Source organism: Phyllostomus discolor, chromosome 4 (genome assembly GCF_004126475.2).
Source record: "Phyllostomus discolor isolate MPI-MPIP mPhyDis1 chromosome 4, mPhyDis1.pri.v3, whole genome shotgun sequence".
Classification (NCBI taxonomy): Eukaryota; Metazoa; Chordata; class Mammalia; order Chiroptera; family Phyllostomidae; genus Phyllostomus; species Phyllostomus discolor.
Window position 1 is genome coordinate 53,277,241 of NC_040906.2, and position 26,573 is coordinate 53,303,813.

General features: G+C 38.8%; 1 protein-coding gene across 1 annotated transcript in view; it reads left to right on the plus strand.

Moving 5' to 3' along the window:
* Positions 1–26,573, plus strand: part of LRP2 (LDL receptor related protein 2) — a 199,470-nt gene that overhangs the window by 10,545 nt on the left and 162,352 nt on the right. The gene's annotated exons all lie outside the window — the stretch shown is intronic.

The following is a 26,573-nucleotide window of genomic DNA, read 5'->3' on the forward strand; positions in this document are numbered from 1 at the left end:
CTATCCATCTCCTAGACTACTTTTCATCTCTATCTATACTACTTCTTTGGTAGCCTCATCCACTCATGGCTTTAAATACCATCTATATACTGACACCTTCCAAATTTATAAGTATAATCCATACCACTACCCTGAAATGCAGGTCCAATATGCAGCTGCTTATTTGACATATCCTCCTGGCTGTCCAATAGTGATTGATTACCCTGCAACTAAGTAACTAATGAACTAATCCTTCCTTCCTTCCAGATTTTATTTATTTATTTTTAGAGAGAGGAGAAAGGAGGGAGAAAGAGAAAGGGAGAAATATTGATGTGAGAATGAAACACCAATCAGTTGCCTGTCATACACACCCCAACCCAGGACTGAATTTTCGAACCAGGCATGTACCCTGATGGAATCAAACTCGTGACTTCTTGCTTCGTGGAATGATGCCCGACCAACTGCACCACACCAGTCAGGGAGGGCCCTTCTATTGACCTTCAGTACCCTTTTAGAACATCAGTCATATCATGTCACTCCTCTGCTCAAAAACTCAATTGGTTTCTGTCACATACAAGTTGGGTTGTCCAGCAATAGACATTGAGATGGATTTTGGAGTGCAAGATATTAATTAAGATTAACGTTCATGAAGGAAAGGGAGAAAGCAGAGATGGGTGGAAGAAATTGACCTATGGCAAAGCCTCAGTTGACCTAGTGAGGGTCTCTGGAGCAAGAGTTGGCTATGAGAGTGTTCTGTGTCAGGCCTTCCTTAGTTGCTAGGTGTGGCCTGTCTTGAGAAGGTGCCTTTCTATACTTGGGTGCACTTCAAAGGGGCTGAGTGCAAGTAGACAGTCCCTGAAGAAGACACTGGGTGGGTCTACGCTGGCTTCCCATCTTAAAAAGGCTCAGAGTCCAGGTCCTTACAATGGTCCACAGGACTGTAACCAACTGACCTCCATATCACCTCCCTTACCTCTTTCCTTCCTCCACTCACAATGCTGTAGGCTCGGTGATATCCTTGCCTTTCCCCCAATGCAGTGAAACCTTCAATGCCTTTGTACTAACTTTCTTTCTTCCTGTCTCAGATTGTGCATTACTTGCTCCTTGGCTTCTACAGGTCATCTTCTCAGTGTGTCCTTCTCTGATTCTTTACTGATTTACATTCTCCATTCCATTTTGTTTATTTATTAACTTTGTCTTTCCATCCCTGTGATGAAAATTTCAACATGGAAGCAATTTTTATCCTTTTTTCCCATTGCTTTATCCCCAGTATCCAGAATGAGGCTAAATAATTTCAGGGGTGGACAAAAGCAAGTGCACTGTGCCATTGTGACATTATTTTGTATTAAAAAAGCTATTGTAATGATCATAACCTGCATGTCTTTTTCCATGTGAATAACTGTAAATCTACTTTTGCTCACCCTGGTACATGTAAGCAGAATGCGTAGACAGATGCCACCAGGGATGCTAAGGCTAAGAAGGTGCTTTCTCAGCTTATCACCCTGTCCTTTGTATTGCCAGCCCTTCATCCCCCCAGGCTCCTGGAGGCCCCATCAAGATCTGATGGAGAAAAAGGAACATTGCAGTCTCTATCAAAACAAGTGGCTTAGCAACGCTGCTTCTCTTCATTTGACTCTCCCCTACCCTCGGCCTCGCTGTCACCCAACTACTGCTGATTCTAAATGCATCTGAGAGTGGCTGATTCTGCAGTCTTTTTCACTTCCATCCCAGGCACCTGGTTACCCTCTGAGAATCCCCTGTACATATAGAATGGGTCATTTTGCTATTTTTGGCACAGATTTGATGCCATCGCTTTTACAAAAAGATAAACCAGTTTTCAGAAGTTATGTTAGTGGACTGTCATTCTGTGTTTAAACAGAACACAAAGGAAAGCTGTCTGAGACCACAGCTCAGTGAAAACAGCCTTGTTCAGACAAAAAGCCCTGTTTGAGGAGGGGAGTGGTTTTCCCATTCAGGGAGGTAGCACGGACTGCGATGGGAAGAACATTACATGTCACATCAGAACATTCATGGATCTTGTTCCTGATGAATGAAGGAAAAAGGGCCTAACCAAAGAGGGCCCGAAACTGTTGAAAAACGCCCATGGCTACTGGGCACAATCCTTCCCATTTTAGATCCTATTCTTTCAAGGACTCCATCTGCAACCACAAGCAGATAGCCTAGAGGCAGATGAATAACTCATTTACATGCATGTATAGGTTGAGAAGTGGATGGAATGAGTTAGGATAATTCTGGCAAAATTTTTTCAAGTGCTTTCTATGTGCCTGACACTGTCCTAAGTGTTTTACAGGTATTAGTTTACCTGCTTCTTTATTAACAGTCCAAATACTGTAGATAAAGGACCAAGGTAAAGACAGGTGAGGTAATTTGCCCAAAGCCATACAGTTATTAAGTGGTGAATCAAGATTTGAACCCAGAACCCTTATTCTGTGTTATCACTGTGGATAATAGGCAGGAGAAAGTGGAAGATAGTTCCTCTGTGTGCAAACAGAGCCCCATTTAGTGAGGCTCATATTGCCATAAGGTGACCTCATTTTAGAGATTGGTACCTTTGCAACCCAACTTTTGGATGTTTTGTGCTACTTTTGGCATTCATTCATTCATTCATTCATTCATTCAATACCTATTGATGGAGACCTCTCATGCTCCAGACGTGATGCAGCTAGGTGCAACAAAGGATAGAGAGGTTCCTGTGACACAGGCCTGTCCAAAACAGCTTATTGTTTAGGAGAGACATTTCTATTTTAACTGGGTTTTGCCTCTACACTCTTCAGGTGCTGACCTATTCCTGTCTGCTGGCTTTCTCTTATGTTACCGTTCCTTATGTGGTAATGTCTTCTCTGTAATTACATCTTTTAGTTCAAAAGATCCCTTACCCAGTCAGAGTTCTACCCTAACTTCCCATTAGGGATGGCAATGATTTTTAAAGGTTGTTGTTTAGTATTAATGGAAAAAATTCCATTTTTTCCATTAAGTTCTCCCATTCAAAGTCCTAGGAGAGAGTAATCAACAACCAAGTGAGAACTGAATCTCTTCATGTCTGAGGAGGCTGCTCTTGTAGAGATGGGGAAGGCATTTACCTATGGGCTGGATGTGCTAAAAGGTCTCCTGGGCTCCAAGCATCTCTCACCCTCACCAAAGATGTCTGCTCTGCCACCATTTGAGCCAGTACTTTAGAGTAAGACATTACTCTAAAGTTTGTTTCCCCCAACACTCTGATTAAAGTGCAGAAGTGTTTACCCTGGTAGAAACTTGCCAGAGTGAGGTTCAGAAAGAATGAGATCCCCCAATTCTTTTTTAATTTCAACCAAGAACATTTTTTCATTGCTTTTATTTTGATTTTTTTTAATTGAATCTTTATTGTATTTTTTCCCCATCACTATTTAGTTTTCTTCATTGCTCTTAGAGAGAGAGGAAGGGAGGAAAGGAGGGAAGAAGAAGGGGAGGGAGAGAGGGGAGAGAGGGAGGAAGGAAGATAGAGAGAGAAACAATGATTTGTTCCCTTTTGTACATGCCCCAACTGGGTATGGAACCTGCCACCTAGGTATGTGCCCTGACCTGGAATCGAACCCACAACATTTTGGTGTACGGGAATGGGATGGTGCTTCAGCCAACTGGGCCACGCTGGCCAGGGCCAAAACTGGTATGTTTTCATGAGAGATGAAAGAAGTGAAGAAGCTACCAGAAGGTGAGAGGTAACCTTGAAAGGGAGTCAGCTTCATCTTTTAATTGTTTGGCCTAAGTCACCTTTTCTGGGGAGGGGGTAAGGCGGGAAAAGGTATTATTTCTTGTGTTTTTCTTAGGATGGCCTTTTGGAGGGTTTCTATTGTGAATCTGTCATACAGACCTCACAGATAGAACTTCTTTCCTTCTAGTATGGGTCTCCTCTCTCTAGTTAGCTCAGCTGAAATAGGATTGTTTGAACAAAAGGAGAGGTTGACACTAAAATCCATGAAGTTGCAAGATTTGGTTATTCCTTAGGGATTCATTAGTGCCAGGAAAGATTGAGAGGAGGCTTTTAGATTTAATGTACATGGAAGATATAACTTTTCCAGAGTGTACTGATGACTATTAATAGAAATCCTATTTTTTCCTTGGTTAGTGTCAACAAAAAAATAATTTGCAAACGAACAAAGTAAAACACACATGTCCCAAGTCAATTGCTAAACAGTTAATTTTTATGTACTAAAACTCTGATATTTTTTCCAGTTCACTTCTGACATAAAAATTTACTTCTTCCTTAATATTTGGTGCAGTGAGGTGTTGAAAGAATTTGCTAAGTAATCATTGGAAGCTGAGATTCTAGTGAAAGACAAAATGCACAGTTTAAAAATTGAACCTACTAACTGGAAGACAGCAAAAGCTAGTTGCCTCTTGTTGTAAATAATTAAACCCAGCATCGCAGACAGGCGAAAACATGGGACTTGAGCTAAGTAGGACTTGAGCTAAGAAGGATGCATACTGCATTTAACACTTTCACTTCCCTTCGAGGGAAATCAAAGAAGTCTTTAACAGTTGTTGCTGATTGTGAATATGAGCAACAAAATCCCACTGTAATCCAGATTTATTTTTCAAGCATTTTGCTTTGATTGAAGGAGTGAGAAAAGGAAGGGAAGAGGAAAGGCATTTTATTAAGGCCCTTGTACTCTTTCCCTTTAGGAGTTCTAAGAGTGATTTGTCACAGTGACCTGGGACTTTGGTTCCCTCCAGAGACTGGGTGCATGATGGGTTCATTAGTAGATCAAAGACAATTGGCTCTATTTTTCTTGCAGAGAAACATTGGATCTATTGGGTTGGCCAAAAAGTACATTTAGTTTTTTCCCATGAAATAAAAGACACAGTTTTCATTTTCACCAATAACTTTATTGATTTGGATGTTTTGAGTATGTTGGCTATTTTCACCTATTGGCTTCTAGTGGTTAAAGGTCAGGGTGCTGCTAAACATCTTCCAATGAGTAGGAAAGCCCCACAGCAAAGGATTATTTGGCCAAAATGTCAATAGTACCAAGAAACTTTGCAAGCCACTTTTGATACATTTGATCAGTCAGAGCATTCTCCATACACCGCACAAATCTTTTCTTTCCATTTCATTTGTGTTTTTTTATAGAGCTTTTTTCCTTAAGATTTTATTTATTTATTTTTAGAGAGGGAAGGGAGGGAGGGAGGGGAGAGAGAGAGAGAAAGAGAGAGAGAAACATCAATGTGCGGTTGCTGGGGGTCATGCCCTGCAACCCAGGCATGTACCTTGACTGGGAATCGAACCTGTGACACTTTGGTTCACAGCCCATGCTCAATCCACTGAGCTACACCAGCCAGGGCTTCATTTGTGTTTTTACCCTTCTTGAAATAATAAAGCATAATACACTGAAAATGTTGCGTTATTTTTTCCATCTTCAATATTAAAATGGCTACACAAAAATTCACCAATTTTGTAAGTTTCTTTTTAAAAAAATGCGTGCTAATGTGACAGCTGACACAATACAATCTAACAATTGTTTTGAATGAAGTTAAAGACAACTAAGCACTACTAGAGCCATTGTGTGGGAAAAAAACAAATGAACTTTTTCATTAGCTTAACACTAATTGAGAACTGGATCTACACAACACACATAGGATGTATTCTTTCCAATTTTCTGTAACAGGGCTGGTTTTCTTAGGACAATCTTCCCCCTTTTGAGGTGGGGGCAAGTGGTTGGCCTTATTTTTCCTATCTGTGAAAAAGGGAATAAGATTTATAGTTCTCATAGGGGTGGGCATTCTATGTTTTATTTTTATTTTAAAATTAATAATATAGACTAAAATTGACTCTATATGTGTGTAGTTCTAGAAAATTTAATACCTGTATATATGTCTATGACCATCACCAGTTCAACAACCTCCCTCAAATTCATTTATACTATCCATTTGTAGTCATACCCTATCAATAGTAGGTTTTAAGTTCTTTTTCTTAAAACTCACTTCTCATATGAAAGTCTCAATTACCTTTGTCTGTTCATTTAAATTTATTTTTATTATTTATTATAGAGAGAGAAGAAGGGAAGGAGTAAGAGAGGGAGAGGAACATCGATATGTGAGAAAAACCTTGATTGGTTGCCTCTTGCCTCTTGCACGCCCCAACTGGGGACCTGGCCCACAATCCAGGCATGTTTTCTACCTGGGAATTGAACCAGTGACCCTTGGCTTTGTGGAATGATGCTCAACCCACTGAGCCATGCCAGTCAGGCTGTTCATTTTCATTCAAGAAGTGTTCCTAGCTTATTTTTTGAAGAAATTCAAATGACATGGATGGTAAGCTTTGCAAAGCTTAATTTTTGTTTTATTATAATGGAGGTAAAAACTCTGGAAGCTCTTTATGTGTGGCCTTATAAGAAAAAAGTTTCTCCAAACTCGGCTCATTGCTGGAGTGGAATCTGCAAAGAAAACACACTCAAGAAATCTCCCTTAAAGAGGAGGACAGAGGTTTATTTTCTATTTGATGATTTACCCCTTGACATCTGGGAAATGATTAGTTGATGTTTTCAAAGAAGGTTAAGTCAGTGTGTTTAATTAACTGTGGTAATCAGGTGACTGAAATCAATTAACTCCTTGTTAACAATTTTCATCAATTTTGTAAATAAATGACTAAATCAGTAAATTCTACTCTTAGATTAAAGGCTATTTCCTTACCTTATTGATGACAACTTAGAGATTTTCTCCTGCTCATCTCATTCCCTCCCTGCCACCTTCACTCTTACAAATGAGAACTCCTAAGCTAGTTGTAGGTTGGGGGAGGGCAGCCCGTTGGAAAGAATGATCTAGGTAAACGGCACAGTAAGTAAGTGTGTACACAGTGACATTAAGGTAGATGGGGGGGGGCAATAATGATGAAACTCACTCTAGGATAAGCTTTTACGTTTTGAAATGTTTTATTTTTTCTAAGCTCAAACTGAATGAAGGTATAATAAAAAAATGAAACAATTTGGCTTTTAGCTAGAAGTAGATTGAAAGGATACTTTGAGTACTCTAGAGGGAACTTATAAAAATTATGGGGTATATTGATTGCATTAGCCTGTAAAGCCTGATTGCAGTTTTAAAATACCATAAAAATATACAGCTAAAATATTGTTACTTTTTAGAATCCCTGTAATTGAAAATTCTCTGCATCCATGATTTTATTATGTCTTGGTCCCCAGTGAAGCAAGTGAGCAGGAACATTATACAATGATCTCCCATGCCCTCACACCTGCCATTGAATATTCTGAAGGACGCAGGATACTCAGGAGATTGGTATTATAGGAAGGTTGATATTGGGAATATTTGGCATCTTTAATAACCTTTGAAGTGTTCATATATTGAAAATTTGCAAAAATGCTGTGCTAAAATTATTCACATTATATAAAGAGAAACTTCTTAGTTTTCTTGAAGGTATAGAAGGTAGTTTAAATTGTGGGAATGAGCTAAAGCCAGTGATATAAATCTCTGCCTGCCAAGCCTAACTTTGGGCTCTTCCTACTATTACAGAAACCCTGGCCATGCCCCCACTGCGCCTTCTCCTTCTTCACCTGCCCAAGGAACCTCAGCCTCAAGGATCTACCTACCCTGACACAGTTAGCCTATGGGTGAACCTTTTTGGTGCTGGGGCACTCCCTGGTATTGGAGCTTAAGATGTAGCCTGACACTTTTCAGATGTGTACCATTGAGCCACTTGCCCCTCTGAGCTTCAGTTTCCTGGATTGTACAATGGGCATTAGTAATTTATGGGTTTCTGGGAATATTTAAAGGACATTGTGAACATACAGTACACATTTGGACCCACAGGGAACCTGGTGTTAAATCATTAATAGTTGACCAGCTCTTGGTTAGGTCAGGGCGGCAGGGCAGCCACTCTGCTGTGGTCTTTTGAAATACAGGAACCACTTGTGAAATTCTCTATCCATAGAATTTGCTGGGGGGAGAAACACAGTTTTGTTTTTTTTTTTAGGAGATGAAATTATTAGACAAGGGAGCATTAGAAGACAGGCCTTAACATCTGCCTTTATACATCCTGCCCCTCTCAGGTCTTGAAAGCACAGATCCCAAATGTCATGTTACAGAAAATCTCAAACTTCTTCATGAACTTCGTGTTTCTGTTTCATGTGCCCTGCACATGCTCCCTGCATACTTGGTCCTATGCAGGGTTACTGAGGATGTCTCTGTAAGTCTGGGAACAAGAATGATGGGTGAATCGGTTTAAGTGGGACTTGGGTGTGTCCTCTGGGCAAGGGGAAGGATGGCTGGAAGGAAGAGTACATTTAAGATGAATACTTGGCTTTGTGAGAAGTTTTAGGCAGAGCATGTAAGAATCACAGTCCACGATGGTTTTTTCCCCCTCTTATTTCATGAAAGAAGTTAAAAGGCTATGTATTCAGTTAAATGTGCCTGGCAAAAAGATGAAATACAAGCAGGTGTGTTATGTAGGACTTACAGGAAGTCTTTTTGAAAGAGAGAAGGCACACCCTTTTTTTTGTTCCTTATTTCATGAAGTTGTGGAAAGGGCAGTGAGGAGTTCAACAGGAAAGAAAGCTGTCAAGCTAGGTTTTGCTAAAAATTACAGTACATCTTCTCACTGATGTATTTATCTACAAACATCTACTGAGAGCCTAGGATGATGGGAGGACTGGGGGCTCAGAGATGAATAAGACATGTATGGAAGCATTGTGCTGCGAAGTGAGCATTGTTATGAATGAAGTTTGGGAAAGAGCATGAAGTCATGTAGGCCTGAGGGAGCCAAGAGCCAAGAAACACTGCGCAGGTTTGGCGTTTGCACTTCGTTCTGAGGGAGGGCGTGTGAGCAGGAGGTGGAGTTGGGAGAGGGGACTCTGGTCAGACTGTGGAGGATTTCGTATGTCAAGCTAAGAAGTTTGGTGCCTTTGAAGAAATATGAGCTGGAAAGTGAAATGATCAGACTTCCATTTAATAAAGGTAATGCTTGCTGCAATGAGGAAAAGCAGATCAACCCGTATATTAGGAAATTACTCTAATTATCTGAGTGACAGGTGATGAGGGTAGAACTAAACTTTTGGACCTCAAGGTAACCAGAAGTCGAGAGAGTCACCATGGAATGTAGAAAAATCTTTTTATTTGTTGCACTTTTTAATATTCTATTATTTGTTTTATTAGTTATCCTTTATTTGTGGGAGCATTAGAAGTATCTTTTCAATGTACACGTTATTTACATTTATAAATACTTAATGGTATTTTCTTGAATCCTCTTGTCTGAAACTTGTAGCTAATTGACCGTGTGGGCATGGCATGTGATGTTTTCTTTGGTTTGGTTCATTGATTCCTAGCTGGTAGAGAGCCCTTAGAGAGCATCTGGAAACGGGTAGTGGCATTTTTTTTCTGTTGTTGTTATTACGATGCCTGAGTATCACTCCTGGCATTTAGAAGGCAGAGGACAAGGATGGTAAACCAACTGCAAGACACAGTGCACTTCCACACTACAAGGAACTGTCCAGTCTCACATGTGGAAAGTTTCTCATTGAGAGCCCATCTTGGCTGATAGGGAGTGAATAAAGACGCAGGGAGGAGTAATACTGGTGCTAAGAGCTGACATTTTCCTAAAACTTACTACAGCCTCTTGATATAATCACCATAACTGTAGAGTTTAATGCTTGTGACAGTCCAAGAAGGTAAATACCATTGCTATCTCTGTTTTACAAATGAGTAAACTGAGGCAGGGTAGGAGTTTTGGCTCTGGATTTTGCACGCCGAACTCTAGTGTTCTATTATTTCCACATGCTTTACTCTCTTGATTATGGAACCTTTATTGAACACTTACTCAATTTAATAAAAAAAATTGATCAATTATAAGAGGAAAAGGAGAAATACATTTGCATTGTGTACTTTATTAAATTTCAAAATATACCTCTTGGAAACATTTCTTCCAGTTTAATAGAATATTGGTGAAGTACTTCCTCCAGGTGTTTTTTAAAATATGGAAAATGTTTGATGACATTTGTTTAAAATTAGAGAGGCTTTATGGATTGTGAGAAGCTCTTTTTTATTGTCATTTACCTCCTGTATCCTCTTGCACTGGGAGAAGCTCTCCCTGGATAGCCGGTGCTCTGTCAGTGTCTGGCGAAGTGAGTCAACTCCCTGGAGGCACTTGGTGGCTCTACAGGGTGCCATGGTCTTGCAGATTTGTTTTTGTACTTCTCATAAAAGGGAATCTGCCTCAGGCATGGTCTTCGTAAATTGCAGGCATGTGTTAGTGACACCGGATGAAGAATGTGGCTCTTCCTTGGGCATGCCTCACACTTTCCTGCTTCTGTGCCAGTTCAGGTTTGTGCCTGTGTCAGGCGCACCCTCCCTGCAGACCCACATGTTGGAGCATGCACGCACCTCCCTGCACAGGGCTTTTCCTCATCTGCGCTGAGTGTTATCTGAACCTTTCTCCCAGCACTTCTCATCATGCCATGAATTATAATTATTTATGTCTGTATTTTATCTCTTCCTCTAGAATAAGACCATTGATTCTAAGAGTTATGCCTGCCTCTTCTGGAATCCTGTGTCTGGCACAGAGCCATGAATAAAGTGGAGCTCAAATCTTTGGTTAGCGGAAAGTTAAAAAAAACTACGCAAATTGTCGTAAAGCAACTCCATCTCCTAGGGGAAGTGACAGGCACACTAATTCTGGACTGGTGTTGTGGAGAGGATATTGTTTGGTTTGAACAAGATAGACATTTGTTTCTTATATAATCAGCAGCAGAAGGCTGGTTTGGTACTTCCATGGTATCATCAGTAACCAGGCACTTAATTTCCTGCTCTGCCATTCTCTGCTGGTGGCTTCCATCCCTAACTTCACCTCATTGTCCAACACAGCTTTTATAGTTGTAACCATCTCTGCTTCAGGCTAGGTAATAGGAATGGAGGGGGGAAAAGAAGGGTGCGCCTTCTCTCTTTCAAAAAGAGTTTCTGAAAGTCCTACTTAATACTACTGCTTGCAATTCATTGCATTGATGACCACACTTAACTGAAATCTGGGAAATGTAGCCTCTTAGCTGAACACATCGTTCACCCGATGAAGCTGGGATTCTGTTTCTGAAGAGGAGAGGGACCGAGTACTGAGGCAGGCTGCCGTGGTCTTGACCAGAGGTGCACAGGTGACCCTGGGCATCCGAGAAGCACTTTTTGGGAGAGACATAAACAATTTGAACTAAATACAGGGGGGAGATACAAGGATGATGAGAGAACTGGAAACCATGTTATGGGAGGAATGATGGAAAGACTGGGGATTTTTCTTTCTTTTTTTTTTTTTTTTTTTGGAGGTGAATCAGAGGAACTGTGACTAGCCCTCTCTTCAATGTTTGAAGGACCGTTCCATGGAAGAATGATAAAGCCTATTTTAATGATTCTAAGGATAAGAAAGAAATTGTAGGCACAAAACATACACCAAAGGAATGCTGGAATTAGACTTTAAGGTCTCTAAAGACCTTATATAGTAGAGATGTATACCATATACATATATCTGCGAGCAACCATAGTGGTTGCTATGGTGGTGATACTGTTAGCAGTTTACATTTTGAGAAGTTCAAGACTTTCCCTTTTGTGGGATGTGGTCCCTGTATCCTTCATGCTTAGCCTCCCTAAAAGGCTAAGTCAGAAACAGTTTCCGCACTTACAGCCAAGTGAGGAGAATCCTTAGATACTAATATCAGAGTTTAGGAATTCCATATTGTTCAACTCAGTAATTCAGTAAGTGTCGTCACCATCAACTTCTTTGGACTAAAATCTGTGTTTAGGCAACTGGTTAATTTTATTAAGTGAAATATGAATTCTTGTTATTATTATTAAACACTTTAAACACTCCTGAAATGTAACTGTTTAATATGTCTTAAAAACAGAGGTATTAGATCTAGTATCATAGAAATGTTCACTTGAAACCTATATGCTCCTGTTAACCAATGTCATCCCAATAAATTCAATTAAAAAAATCAGAATGAAATGCCAGCAGGGCAGGCATTGGTGCTTCTCAAACTTTGATGTGCCTGCAAATCACCTGGAATCTTGTTAAAATACATATTCCTGTTAGCAGATCTGGGAGAGGCTGGTAATCAGCTTTCCTAACAAGTTCTCAGGTGATGTCAGTGGCACAGAAGATGTACTAGTAGAGGGTTTTTGATTAAGGAGGATTTCCGTCTTATTCTCTACATGTGAATGTGCCCTACAATCTTAGGACTTCAGTACATTCCCTTTGCAGTCTGTGATGATAAGAACACAGACAGACACGCCAAAACAGAGGTGTCATCAACCAGAGAAATAAACTAGCAAAGAGTTAATTTATTTCACCAAGTAATGATGTATTTTTGAAAGGGCATAAAAACTTGCCCATTCTTGATTCCCAGTCAGGGCACATGCCTGGGTTGCAGGCCACGGCCCCCAGCAACTGCATATTGATGTTTCTTTCTCTCTCTCTTTCTTCCTTCCTTCCCTCTCTAAAAATAAATAAATAAAATCTTAAAAAAAACTTGCCTATCCTTGTGAATTAAGTTCTATTTTTTGAGTTCATTTTCATTTTGAATAATAGAGATATGTTTTTCTCTTGTGAACCTGGGATATAAAAAATATTTTAAGGAGAGAGTATAATTCACAATAAAAGTATGATGTAGTAATAAGATAATACAAAATTTCTGTATTGGATCAACTTTTTAAAAAGGGGGAATCAGCTATCATTCTAATTAGGTTAATTTAAAAATATTCTTACCCTGGCTGGTGTGGATCAGTGGATTGAGTGCTGGTCTATGAGTCAAAAGGTCACTGATTCGATTCCCAGTCAGGGCACATGCCTGGGTTATAGGCCAGCTCCCTAGTTGGGGGCATGCAACAGGCAACTGATTGCTGTATCTCATGCACATTGATGTTTCTTTCCCTCTCTTTCTCCATCCCTTCCCCTCACTGTAAAAATAAATAAAATCTTAAAATAAAAATCAGTTCTAAAACTGATTGCAGATTATGAATATAGAAGTGTTAGAGTATAAGCAAATATCTATGAAACAGGAAAAAACTGAAAAATTCAAAGGAAGACAACCTATAAAGTTTAAAGGCTCAGAGAACACTTGGATAACAATAGTAACAGTAGCTCACACTGGATGGATGCACACTTACTTATGTGCCAGGCCCACAGTCCTTATTCTGTCTTCACATTAGCTACTCCTGTGAGCAGCCCTTATTATCTTATTACTCTCATATTTAGATGAGGAAACTGAGGCATGGAAATCAAATAACATGCCTGCCATAGTATTAGTAAGCGGGGGAGTTGGGGTTTGAACCCGGGCTGTGTGACTCCAGGGGCTTACCTCTGGAAAGTTTTTTGGCTTCTAAGCAGTCTTCCCTTTCTCTCCACCCCACCTCCTCCCCTGTTTTAGAGTAGTGTGTCAAGCATATAGCCACCTGGTTAGTCAGGCTTTGTTCCTGAACTTACTGTGGACAAGCTGTTGGCTCTTAGAAATGCTGGGCTGAATGGAAGAAGGGAAATAATAGACTCCTAGACTTGACATGCATTCCTGAAGTGCACCAAGTACGCCCACGCACAGTGGGTGGGACTGGTGAATCTTGTGTTTCTCGTGGAAGCAGTTCTTTGTTATAAATAGTAGAGAGAGGGGTATTATTTTAGTAAAGAACCAAACTACCATGTTTCAATGAGTCATATTTATTTGTTACTTGTTTTTCTAGGCCTCCAAAATTGTTGCTTTAGCCATATTTCCTTAGGGCCTTTTTCTTGAGCCTGGATTACTCTAAGACAAATTACACTGATCCAGAGATGTCTCCAGATTCTCCTGGGAAGCCCTTAACTGGTCTGTGCTTGTATGGAAAAATGCTGCTGAAGAGGTTTCTGGTTATCAGCAAAGATGGCCTCGTGCACGTCCCGCAACCTGTGTGGTATGCTATCAGGAGCCCTGATAAGACACTCTATCCACCTAAAATCTGCCCCATCAAGCTGGTGAGGAAGGTATTTGGGCACTAGAGAATGCCTAACATGCCACAATTAGAAAATTCATTCCTTCGAGGGATTCCTGTTTTCTGCTGAAAGTGCAGATACCCATGGGAGGGCTTTGCAAATCGCTTACAAGTTGCTGTGAAGAAGTTCACCAGGGAGCAGATTTTGGAGGTCCCTCATTGTCTAATTCAGGGCAGGTTGAGAGCCATGAAAACTCCAGCCAGAATATGGGGACTCCAGGGAGAGAGAAGGAAAGGATTTTTTAGACAAGGGCGGGGAAATAAAGCAGAGGTGGGACCATTGAAGTAGATAAGGCCCTAATCGCCTCATTCCTGGACTATCAGAAGAGCCTTTTAAGTTGCTTTTCCTTCTTTGTAACTTTACCCACAAAATCTCATGAAGTGTTGAGTGGCCTCAGTAAACAGTGAACATAACCCTTCTTGGAGAAGAACTGGACTCACTTAGTTTCTGGCAGGAAATGGGTTGGTTATATTGGTTTGCTTGGGGAGAGCCAAATTGCTGTGGCTTTCTCTCTTTACAGTAGTGTCCTGGAGGTTGTTATTCTTCCTCCTTAAGAGCACGCAGATAAGCTTCCACGTGTGTTTGTTGGATTGAATTGAGTTTGGAGCCTCTGCTCTGTCAGGTGGAGAATTGTGAGGAGGGTCGTAGGGTCTCCATTTCGTAGGGAGCCTAGGGCTGGGGTTATGGCAACAGGACGTTTTATTTTTCCTTTTGGAGCTGTTGGATGTCTAGATTTATGTAAATCCATTCTCATTCAATCAGGAAGAAAGTAACAATTTGAAATGATAAAGATTTCTTTTGGATGTATCGTAAAGGCATTATCATAAATGATTCTAGTCCAAGAATATGGTTGCATTTGTAGCATTTTTCTTTATATAAGAGAAATTTTAGAGAGCAGGAATAATGAATATCTTATGACATTTAGGGAGAATTTGAAATTTCATTCTTTGAAAACTAGGAATTGGAGAAACTTTTGAACTTGCTAAATGGAAAGCTTTTCAAGCTTAGTTTCAATGGATTAAAATCTAGAATTCGTTCCTGTTCCCAGTTCTCTGCCATATGTTGAGGCATCAGCTGAGGTCAATAGGGATCCTTTTATGACTATAAAAAGTAACCGTGCCCAAGTTTAATGTACAGTACACTGATTTAAGGTCTACTCTGGAAAGCCTTTATATTTATCTTTAATTATTTTTGGTGTTGAAATTATGTACTTACAGAATTCCAATACAAACTCCAGAGGATCACCTTAGATAGAGTGATTTAAAATAGACAAAAATATGAAAAATGACTGTAGGAAAATGGAAAAATACATAAAGAAGATAAAGGAAACCAATGGCAGTCTTGGTTTTGGCTCTACCTTGACCTCTGTTTCTTGGTATAAACCTTGATTTTCAGTCTTGCCCTTGACCCCAGACCAGGCTGGTGAATACTTGTTCATGGGCAGGAGGCAACACAACGCCCATCCATTCGTGTTTTCAGTACTGAGCCTCCTGGGAGCAAGGTTTTCAAAATTTCTCTAAATTAGGTATTAGGGGAATAAACAGATCTTATCTGGTGAAAGCATTTGATCCTGGAGTATTTTTTGCCCTAGACGATTGGAATGCTAGAGTCAGGTGAGGGGTGGGTGTGCCCAGCAGGGACCCTCCCTCTGTGGAGGGGCTGCTGAATGCAGGAGCTGTGCTGATTGCTCTACACATACCACTTTCATCGCCACCACAACCTGATTCTGCAGGTTAGAAATTCTGCAGGTAAGAAAACTGCGTATCAGAGAGTTTAAATTGAGATTCATCAAGCTAAGTCAGCTGAGCAACAAACTTTTGTTGAGTGAAGATTCCTTGGTGAGGAAGAGAAACAGTTCCTGCCCTCAAGGAACTTGGAGTTTAGATTTATTTGGGGACAGTCAGTGCTCTTGCGAGGGTTAAAGCCAAATTGTCCCTTGGCTCTTGATCTAGTATTTTCTCCATCAGTATTTTATTTGAGCTCTTATAAAAAAGTCTGAATTTCATCCCTGGCTGGTGTAGCTTAGTGGACTGAGTGTGGGCTTCAAACCAAAGTGTCGCAGGTTCGATTCCCAGTCAGGGTACATGCCTGGGTTATAGGCCATGACCCCCAGCAACTGCACATTGATGTTTCTCTTTCTCTCTCCCTCCCTTCCCTCTCTGAAAATAAATAAATAAAATCTTAAAAAAAAACCCAGAATCTGAAAATTAGGTTTAAAAAAAGTCTGAATTTCTTACTGAATTTAATTAAGATTTTATTTAATTGTTACAATACTTAGGGACTCTCTCATTTGTTCATTGTTTAATTCAGGACTGTCACCCGGTTTTCAGAATTGAGACAGCCACTGAAAACTCTATTTTTGACCAGATTCTTAATATCAGTGTATTTTCTTGATTGCCTTTTAAAAAGCTGTAATACAGATAAAATTTTAGTAAGCAGTGGTTTAATTTTTGTGTATATTTATTTAGTAGGGATTTTATTGTATGTACTTTCTATTAGTGTATTACTGAAATCATTACTTTTTTCCAGCATTAAACTTCTAAGATTCTATGTTAATGGATGGTTTCAAAATTTGTAATAGTGACAGTATATTCTTACTGTCATTACTGAAAATACAGATTAGGTAATATCTTAGGAAACATACTCCTCTTTTTTTCTTCTTGCTTCTGACAATCACTGTAGATGAATTCATAATTCTATTTAAACTGCTCTTAATATTGGGACATTATAAATTCCCCATATACATATAGTTAGAAGCTTAAACACTCAAACACCATTTCATTACACATAGATATCAGCTGGTGACAATATAATGTTGGTGATTCTGTGTCAGCAAACTATTGAGTTGTTTCGAGTAATCACAGTCACATCATAACAAGAAGTGATGACATTTATAGAGCCTGGAAGTGATTTGGAGACCTATAAACACTGTTCGAGCCCAGGCAGAACAAACCAGGGCAAAGGCCTCCTGGTGTGACTGATAACCTGCTGGTGAGGCATGTTCTGAAGTCCTTTTTGGGCCAGTCTGTTAAAATCAGTGTAGTAGAGGAGACACAAGAAATTTCTGCTCTGAAAGTCTTTGCAAATATAATAGTTCCTATTTTACAGATACCCTAGTTAACAAAATCAGCTTTACCTTCAATTTCATAGAGCGAAACTAATATCATGATTATGTTACTGTTAGCAAATTGCTTATAATGAAGACTAGAAATTTTGATTTGTAGAATCAGATGTAGCCTATTTTGTAGCATGCTGAGTACTCAGTACTCTCCACTTCAGAGTAACGCTGGATATAAATGTAAAGTTTTATATAATATGGGAGACAGTCCCATTCTTTAGTAAATTAGCAGAGAATGACCCAAACATATAAATAGGCTCCCAGGGGTTTGGGGCTGACTGCTTATAGTCTTTATGGCTCCTTATGCAGGCCAGCATGGATGCTGGCTGTTGAATTGTTGAATTGTTCATTAGACTCTAAACAGCAGGGTCCTTTATAAAAGTCCATGAATCCACAAGATTTCTAGGCTTTGTCTTTGGAACAGCATCTTGGCTTCACCATACATTCTAATGCACCATATATTGCTCATTTATTGAGGGTCATCTGGGTATAGGAGGTACCATGCTAGGCACTGGGATTACAGAGGTATTTATTTCTGCCCTTGGGAGCCTTAGGTTTAGAGTAGCATTCTGTTCATGGTAGAATCATAATAAATTACTGCCACTTTGCTATCACTCTTCTCCTGGTCATTTAAATTGCATCTGCTTCTTCTGTTCTCTCTCTATTTCATATATTACGTCATGGTAGGAGAATTTGGAGTTTCTGCTCATAAAATCCTTTCTGAAATATAATCTGTCACTAGAAGGAAAAAATACAAAAATACTGTGTAAAACATCAGCAAAACCAGTTTTTTTTTTAAACCAGTTTTTTTTTAAAAAAGGCAATGGCAATATATTTTTGTTAAAGATCTGGACTTCCATTTATCAGATGATTAATTATCAGTAATTATTGTCCAAGAACAGGCTTTTAAACTTATTGGTAGAAATCTTTTCACATTCTTGCTGTACAATATTTCTTAAGAATTTCAGAATTTTTTTGTTGGCAGAGACCATGTAAGCTCAAAGCTAAATATCAAGGTTGAGTCCTGTGTATGTGGTGTAACCGCTGTGATAGTCAGGAACTAAATAGCATGGAGTGAGAGAGAAGGAATGTAGCGAGGTGCTTGTATGATTCAGGCAAGACCTGGTTACAGATGATTCAGCCTATGACTAGAGAATCACCAAACCCACCAGCTAGGCGTCAATTTCTTCTCCTTTTGCTACTCTTGTTGTAATTTCAAGTATCAAGCCATTGTTTATTTGATAACCTGCTCTTAATCTGCTTTTTAAAATGACCAAAATAGTAGTGATGCTTGCAGCTTTAACACATCTGTATTAACTTGATTTATGGTTCAATGCTTGGGTCTAATTAATTAGAACAACCCTGGTGTGATGCTGTCTGTAAATGCTGTGTTTGGGCTAACAGTGCGTCTATCACACCGTTACAATCCCTAAGCAGGAAAGCTGCTTGCCTGCAGATGTGTATAGCTGCTTATTTCTTTAAAGTGTCTCTCTCTTTTTTTTTTCTTTAGTGTTTGATTCCATCTAACCATTTTCCAGTAATTTATATTACTGATTGAGAATACAGAAATACTTTGGGCATTTGGGACTGGCAATAAGCTCTTCAAGTGGAGGTGATTTATAGTTTTCGTACAAGGGGCATTAAATCATTAAGTGCTGAAGGGTATTTTACTCTTTTCTTAAGTAGTCTGATTCATTGGGTCCTTATTTACTGAGCAGGCGGACAACCTTAAATTTTCTTCTGTTTGGATAGTGTTCTTTTCAACATCCTATGTAAGTCTTGCTCTTTGGCCATTAAAGAAATAACCAGTTAAACCCTCATGGGGAGTTGGGACAAAGGTCTTGTTTTTCTCCCACATGGAGGAGTTTACTTATAGGAACCTCAGTAGATTTGATAGAGAAAGCGCTGAGTTATTGGGGGGACTCCTGCGAAGACTAGTGCATTTCAGTGTTTGGGTATTGGCTGGCAGGGAGTTTTCATTGCTGAGCATTCTTGGTAAAAACTTGGAGATTCTTTTGAATGCTTTAGGCACTTACAGGATTGCCAATTTATGTGTAGATATTTTGTGAGTGTATGTGGCAGGGGTGGGGAGAGCACGTTTGAAGAAATTATTTTTTGTTCTGGTGATCATACGTATGGGAAAAGGCTGCACCACAGAACAGGTGTTTAGGACTTTGTTTTTTGTGGCAGTGATCTTTTACATTAATGAAGAACTGCTTGAGGATTTTAGATTTTCGACTCTTTTTTTTTTCTGGTGTGGCTCCCCAAGCGCCCCCCTCCCCAGTGGGGAAGCCTGGGGACGGACCGTGGAGCATTCCAGGGTGAAGCAGGCCTCCCTGGAACTTAGATTCTTTATCACACTCCCAGGGGAGTTCATTTCAAGTTGCTGGTACTAGCAGCTGCAGGCTGATATTGCCCAATCCCAGGCCCTCTTATTGATGGGCGGGAGGGAGTGGGATTGCTGGTTAAGAAATTTTATTATCTTTAGAAGGGAAGAATTTATTATAGGGGTTTTCTTAGATGATCTCTTTCATGTGGGTTAAGATGTTTTGAGCCCTGATTGTTCAAGCTACTAAGTAGTTCTAAATTGTTCTCAAATGGGGTGGTACTGCCACTCTCTAGGGGTGTTTGGACATATACCGGGGCATTACTTGTTGTCACAGTGACTAGAGGACGGGTACTACTGGCATTCCACATGTGGAGGCTAGGGGCACTGTTCAGGGCAGCTGAATAATTGTTTCACCCTAAATGCCAATCACATCCTCTCAAGAACTCCTGGGAGGTACGGGTTTATATATAATGCTCTGCAGTGTTGATTGATGCTGGTTGTAGGGGTAGGAGGTATTCAGTGATAAAAAGTGGGATATAGGAGACTATGGGGGAGGGGAGAAAGCTAGTATTTAGATAAAAATGGAGAAGAGTACGTTAATTAGAAAAAGTGGACTCAATTTCCCACTTCTCAGAATTGAGGGGCTACTTTGATAGTGTATCATGCTATTTTGCTGGCTTTGACCATTGAGAAGACACTTTAAAATTTATTAAGCAATTATTTAAATAATCTTTGAGATCAACTATTCTGAGGATTGACTATTTATATAGGCTAAATGCTGAGACACATCAGCTTGGAGAGGACGGCGGGGCAAGGGCACTAGGATAGTTTCGGTGTCACCTGCAGACACTGTTTGTTGGCCGTTTGCTGTGCAACTGGAGCTGCTTTGGGTTAGGACTGGGACAGCTGCAGGGGCTGGAGAAGAAATGCATCTCTGCTAGCAGCCTGCTGGTGAGCTCCTGACCAGCCTGCTCGCCGAGCTTGTGTTCTGGGCAAGGTTCTGGGGAATAAAGTGGAGCCCCAAACTCTTCTCATGGCCACGGTCTGCATCCTCGTCCAGGCTTGCATCCACCCAGAGCGACCATTAGTTTTAACATAGTTACTGGCACTAGTGATCTATATGTTTTCTCACTCGCAATCATTTTGATCATGTCATTCTTTTGCTTAGTATTCAAGACCCTGCATTTTCCATCTCCTTAGCCTTGTTGACTACCACCCTACAAGGGGTTCTCTGCCCTTGGTCCATGGAGGCCTGCTCATTAGATCTTCATCCATACTAGGCTTCCCTCAAGTTGTTCGGGCCTTACACAATGCCTGGTCCCTCCTGCTCATCAGCAAAGGCCCCACTGCAGTGTTACTGTCCTTCAGGCAGCCTCCTCTGATCACTGCAAACTGTAATGTTGATTTTTTTTTCTCCCTGAGACCAGTTGGTTCTTGTCTCTGCTGCTTATGTGGAACCAAAGTGTCTAATGTCATTTGGTGTAGCTTTGGAGTCAGACTGCCTAGATGTGAATTCCTGATCCACTGTCTACTAGCCATGAGATTTGGTCGAACCTCAGTTTCCTCATCTATTAGATGGGGCTATCATATTATCTCACAGGGTTGTTGTGAGGGCAAACGAAATAATCTATGGAAAATGCTTAACATACTTCTGGCACATAGTAAATTCAGGGTAAATGAAGGGGTTTGTGGGAAGTGGCATGCAAAAGAGCATAGACTTTTTCATGGAGCAATCACACAAGTCCTGGGTCTAAATCAGACTCTGACCGTTTCTACCTCTATGACCATGGGGGAAGTTTATTAATGTCCCTGAGGTTTAATTTCCCCTTCTGTTAATTAAGTACAAATCCCACTTTATAAAATTTCTAAGAGGGTCCAATGGATGTGTATGAAGCTTTGTATGCTACCTGACACATAGTGGGTGCTCAATATAATGTATGAATAAATTTGTAAACTCAATGAAAAAGGACCATATCTTAGCTTTCTTTATTTCTTCCACAAACTCTAGAGCAATTTTTTGCACATAGTAGATATAAATATTTTTTGTGGCTTTAGTGAGCTTGACTTGGTCCTTTTTATTTTTTAATTGCACTTAAGTAATGAGTGTACACGATCACTTCGTCAACTGGCTTTGTGGGTTTTACTTTAAAGTTTTTGACTTCTTGAAGTGTCCTCTTACTATTGTTTTGCTCTATAAAAATATCAGGGCTCTGAAACAATAATTAGGAAAAAGCAGCCAACTCAGTGGTTTGTTAACTGTGTTAAAAAAAAGACTTCTGGCCACCTATTTGGTTATCTGTTATAAAATCAGGAAGCAAAAATACTGTGCAGAAAGAGTAGTAGGTTGGTTTGCTCAGCATGTCTTGTTTCAGTTCCATCACTCGAATCCCTGACTGTCCTACCTGTTGACATTAGGCAGAACAGGGTCTTCCATACAATTTGTTACCCTTGGCTGTCATGGCTGCAATGTAAAGTTTTGGAAATAAGCAAACAACTAAAGCTTCAAAAGAGGACTGGCCTTGCTAGTGTGCAGAAGGTGTGAGAATTATAATGAACCATCACCCAACTTATAAACAGAAGTATGTCTATCAATACCAAGAGAATAAAAATAAAGTACAAAAAAAGTGAAGTAAAATTATGGATGAATTAAGGAATTGCTTCTTAAATGTGTTTTTTCTTTTTGAGTTTAGTGAAGTAGTACTGTTAAAATGCGAAGTGTTTTTGCATGTGTTTAAAATGAGCACGTGCACCTCCTCAGGTAGACCAAGTGTCTGCAAGGACCAGCATGTGTTAAGAGGATCCTATGGCTATAGGATTTGCCATAGAAATTACATTACTCTGTTAGCTTTTGACAATGTTCCCTTGACAATGACTTGCCTTTCTCTTCTAGGAGGAAAATTCATGAGGGAGAAAAGAAACTTACAAGGAAAGGATAAAATAACGAGACTGTTATTAATATGACTCAACATTTTCTCTTTCTTTTTTTAAACTGCTGGGTATTCCTTTTATTTTAAATTATTCCTTATTTCATTTTTTAATATGGATTTAAAATAGTAAATTCCAATTTCAAGTCTCATTATTTACCCTGATGGTTTTATATACTTGTGATATATAACCATCGCAAGAGTTTTACAAAGGGGAATCTCTGTTACCTGATGAATATGTGTTAACTATCCTGTGTGTACCCAGAGCAGTGCTAGAGGTTGTAAAAGGTACCGAAGTTAAGTGTTCTCAATCCAGTGTTGTGCCCCATCCTGGAAAAACAAGTGACTTATTCCTTCCTGTACGCATTACCTGTTACTCTAATGTCTAATCTTAACACAATCCTTAGTCCAAGGCTTAGATCAGAAAGCTTGGGATATGGCTATTCATAAAGAGAGGATTACTTTTGTTTTATTCTCCAGCTTGGGGTTCTACAAAGTTTGAAAAATAAGTTTGTCCCGACAACTAATATAATTTTGTTCGAAGAGATAGAAAGTCTTTTTTTTGTTTTTGTTTTGATTTCCCTGCACTGCTTTTGATTGTTGCAAATTTTCCAAAACCCAAAAGTTTTTACCAGCAATGTTAGCTGCCAAGTAGATGATTAGTCTCCAGTAGAATTGTGTTAGCATACGCTATGGATTCCACACCAGCTCAGTTAGTGAGTTCAGTTCATGTTGATAGCAACTTTGGGAAAAACGTCAAATTTTTACAATTATTCTTGAGTTTGGTAGTTTTTTTTTCTTTTTCTGGAAAGGGAATACAGAACAGTGGTTAATATAGCACAGATGCTGGATCCAGAACTGTCAGATCCAAATTCTCGCTTCACACACATTTTCTATTCGGTCTTGGGGAAGTTACTGAACTGTTCTATGCCAGAATTTCTATATTTGTAAAATGTTTATAATAATGGTATTTATCTTGTAGGGTTTTTATGAGATCAAATGACTTCAAGTTGGTCAACTGCTTAGAACAATGCTTGCCATTTAAGTACCACATGTGAATTTTTTATCACCTTCATACCATCTATTTTTATCCTCAGGAAGGGTTAATGCTGGGGTGGTAGGATGTCTATTTGGTTCTAATGGATCTTCGTCAATAGCCGCCTAGTTCTTAACAAAAGTTTTTTTTTTTTTTAAAAAAAATATCATCATGTGTTATATTTTCTTCCTTGGTTTTTATTAGAGGAAAAGTAATTCAAGTTATTGCTTGCAAAACAACTTTTTCTGAAAACTGGATTGGTTGAAAGTGGATGTTTAGAAACCATTTGTTGAAAAAAGTTTTAAATTTTGTTCTATTTGGAATTTTTCTCCCATAAATTCTATGAAATTAGTGTATGAAATTCATCCCCCTCCCATTTTTGGGGACAAGTTATTAAACAATAAAGCATAGATAATATCTAGTAACTTTTGGGGTTGTGAGTAAAGGCTACTTATTTAAAATAAAACACTCAGAAAATAAAGTGCATACTTGAAATCAGTGGCACCTGTAATTGTTAGCAGACCAGATCTAGATCTTTTAACCAGCAGTTGTTAAATTTTTACTGAATTCATTGGGATGACATTGGTTAATAAAACTATATGAGTTTCAGGTGTACAATTCTTTACTACATCATCTGTATGTTGTATTGTATGTCCATACCCCAAGTCTCCTCCTGTACCCTCTTCTCCCTCCTCCCACCCCCTTTCCCTCTGGTAGTGACCGTCCTGTTGTTTGTGTCTAAACAGCAGTTTGTTTTAAAACATCACATATTCCCTTTATAATAGAATGAATGACAGGCTTCTGACACTAGTGCAGCAATTTGATTGATTACTAAGAGGCCACCCAGCAATGATAAAGTATTAGTTTGTTTTTCTGGACAGATATTTACAAATGATGGTCATTTGGGAGCTATAATGGGCATGGTAGTTATTATTGAAAAAGTTAATTTGACAAATGAAATATGTATATTTTGATAAATTGAATAAATTTGGTTTGATATATTACTTTAGATAACTATTTGGGAGATCAAATGTAAAAGGCACTCATAAGAATTACTTAATAAGTTTCTTCTGTTGGGTTTATGTGAGTGATTTTAAATGACTGGCTTTAAAGTGCTTTAAAAATAACTTTTGGGTGTTTATTTTGTGTTTTTCTCATAATGTGTTTAATTTTGTATTTTAGCAAAAACAACAAACCTCAAAATTTGACTTGCAATAAAAGTTGCTGAAGAAATAGCACTGCTAAATAGCAGGATCAAGAGCTAAAGCAGTGTATGCTGTTTTAAGCCATTAAATCCTTGGGATGATTTTTCGCATAGCAAAAGCTATCTGATTATACAAGCATACTTAACATTTCTAAAAATAAACTTGAATTTGTTAAAAAAATAAATAGTTCTAAATATATGTTTTCAAGACAGGAAATATATTGCCCTCAATTTTCTTCTATATACTTACTTTATAAGTTTATGCTTTTTTTTTTTTACCCATATCAATATTACGTAAGCTCTTTGTAAGTGGACTGACCTTTAGCTTGTTATAATTTTTCAACTAGAAGTTATTAGATACTAAGAGAGACAAATGTACTGAATTTCAAATGTAATATGCTGGATTACTAACAATACACCTAATTGATAAAAGTGATTTAATATATGTTGTGTTAATAGCTAAACATCCAAAGCCCCTAATCTCCCATGGAAATATTGCTTTGTAGAATAAAATCCAGTGAGAAGTTCTGAGATTCCAGAGTGAATTTGTACATTCCTTAGGGGCATTTTTGCAAGGGAGGTTGTTGTGTTTTAAAGGTAGTTGATAAGAGACCTGCACCACCAACCCCAGACCTGCACCACCAACCACCATCATGCATTAGTCTATAGAAGGTATTTGGGTGTACGTATTCCTGTACCACTCAGTACCACCATTTAGCCAAGGGAAGCTTCTGACCATTTGCAGCATGCATTATAAATCAGGATGTCACTAACAGACAATCAGATTTGAACATTCCATGAACAAAGTAGCCTATATCCCCTAGTTCTCATAGATCACTTAACTATGTTTATGTCATGCTGTTGATATGCCTGCATTTACACAAGTCAGGATAGCACATTGTTTATTTATTTTAGGAGTAGGTGATTGATCTGTATATTTACCTAATTTTGGGTTCATTAGCCAAAAATTGAAATGAGTAATTTAGCATGATTGCTTAAGTACATGGGGAAAATGCAATTATTCTTCCAACCCCTAAATTACTTCTCTCCCACCTTGGGGTTGTAAAAGAATTGTTTTGAGTCTTCTCCAAGTTGGGCTGGTGTTGGCTGCTCTCTTTGAAAATTTTTCTACTTGGCACATAATGCACGAGGAGGTTACTTTTCAGATATTTGGGGAAGCACAGAGGATTTTCGACTGCCAAATTAGTCCCCTGGAGAGACCCTGGAAAATTGCAGGACATAATTGGTTAAATGAAATAAATGTTTTAAAGTTATGATCTCTTCCTGGTATCACCATGCCACTGCCACTTGGGAAAGTGGCAACTTTTGGTGTTAAGTTTGTGTACTCTGGTTGGCTGAAGAAAAATTGTTTTTTTGTGTGTTAAATATAACTTTAAATATTTGTTTGCAGAGATGAGAAAACAGACCTGGCATCCTACAATTTTGTTAAAAAGCAAAAAGCCAAAATATTGGTCTGAGTCTAAGAACGAGGGACCATAAATTGCTACATGTGATATAGTAATTAAAAGGCAATTAAAAAATATGGGGTGGGGAACTGAAAAAAGCACAGTCAAGGAAATGAAAAATTACCCATGAGGTTTATCAATCAGAGATAACCACTGTTAAACATTCTGGTCTTTTTTAAATGCTTTTTTCTTCCCTCCATATGTGACTCTGTTATTGGTAAAATTTTGCATCCTTGTCCTTTATTTTAAATATTTTAAAATGTTTTTATTTAAATATTTTAAAATATTTTTATTTAAATATTTCTCCTAATTATTTAGCAGTTCTTCATAACCATTTTAATGAGTTCCTAATATATCAATATGTAGATATAAAAAAACTTACTTATTTTCCTATCATTGGACATCTAAGAGGTTTTCAATTTCCTTTATTATAAATAATAAAGTGATAAAAATCTCTAGTGCCTTAGAAAAAATACCTAGAAGTAAAAGTACTAAGTCACAGAATAAGCACTTTAAAA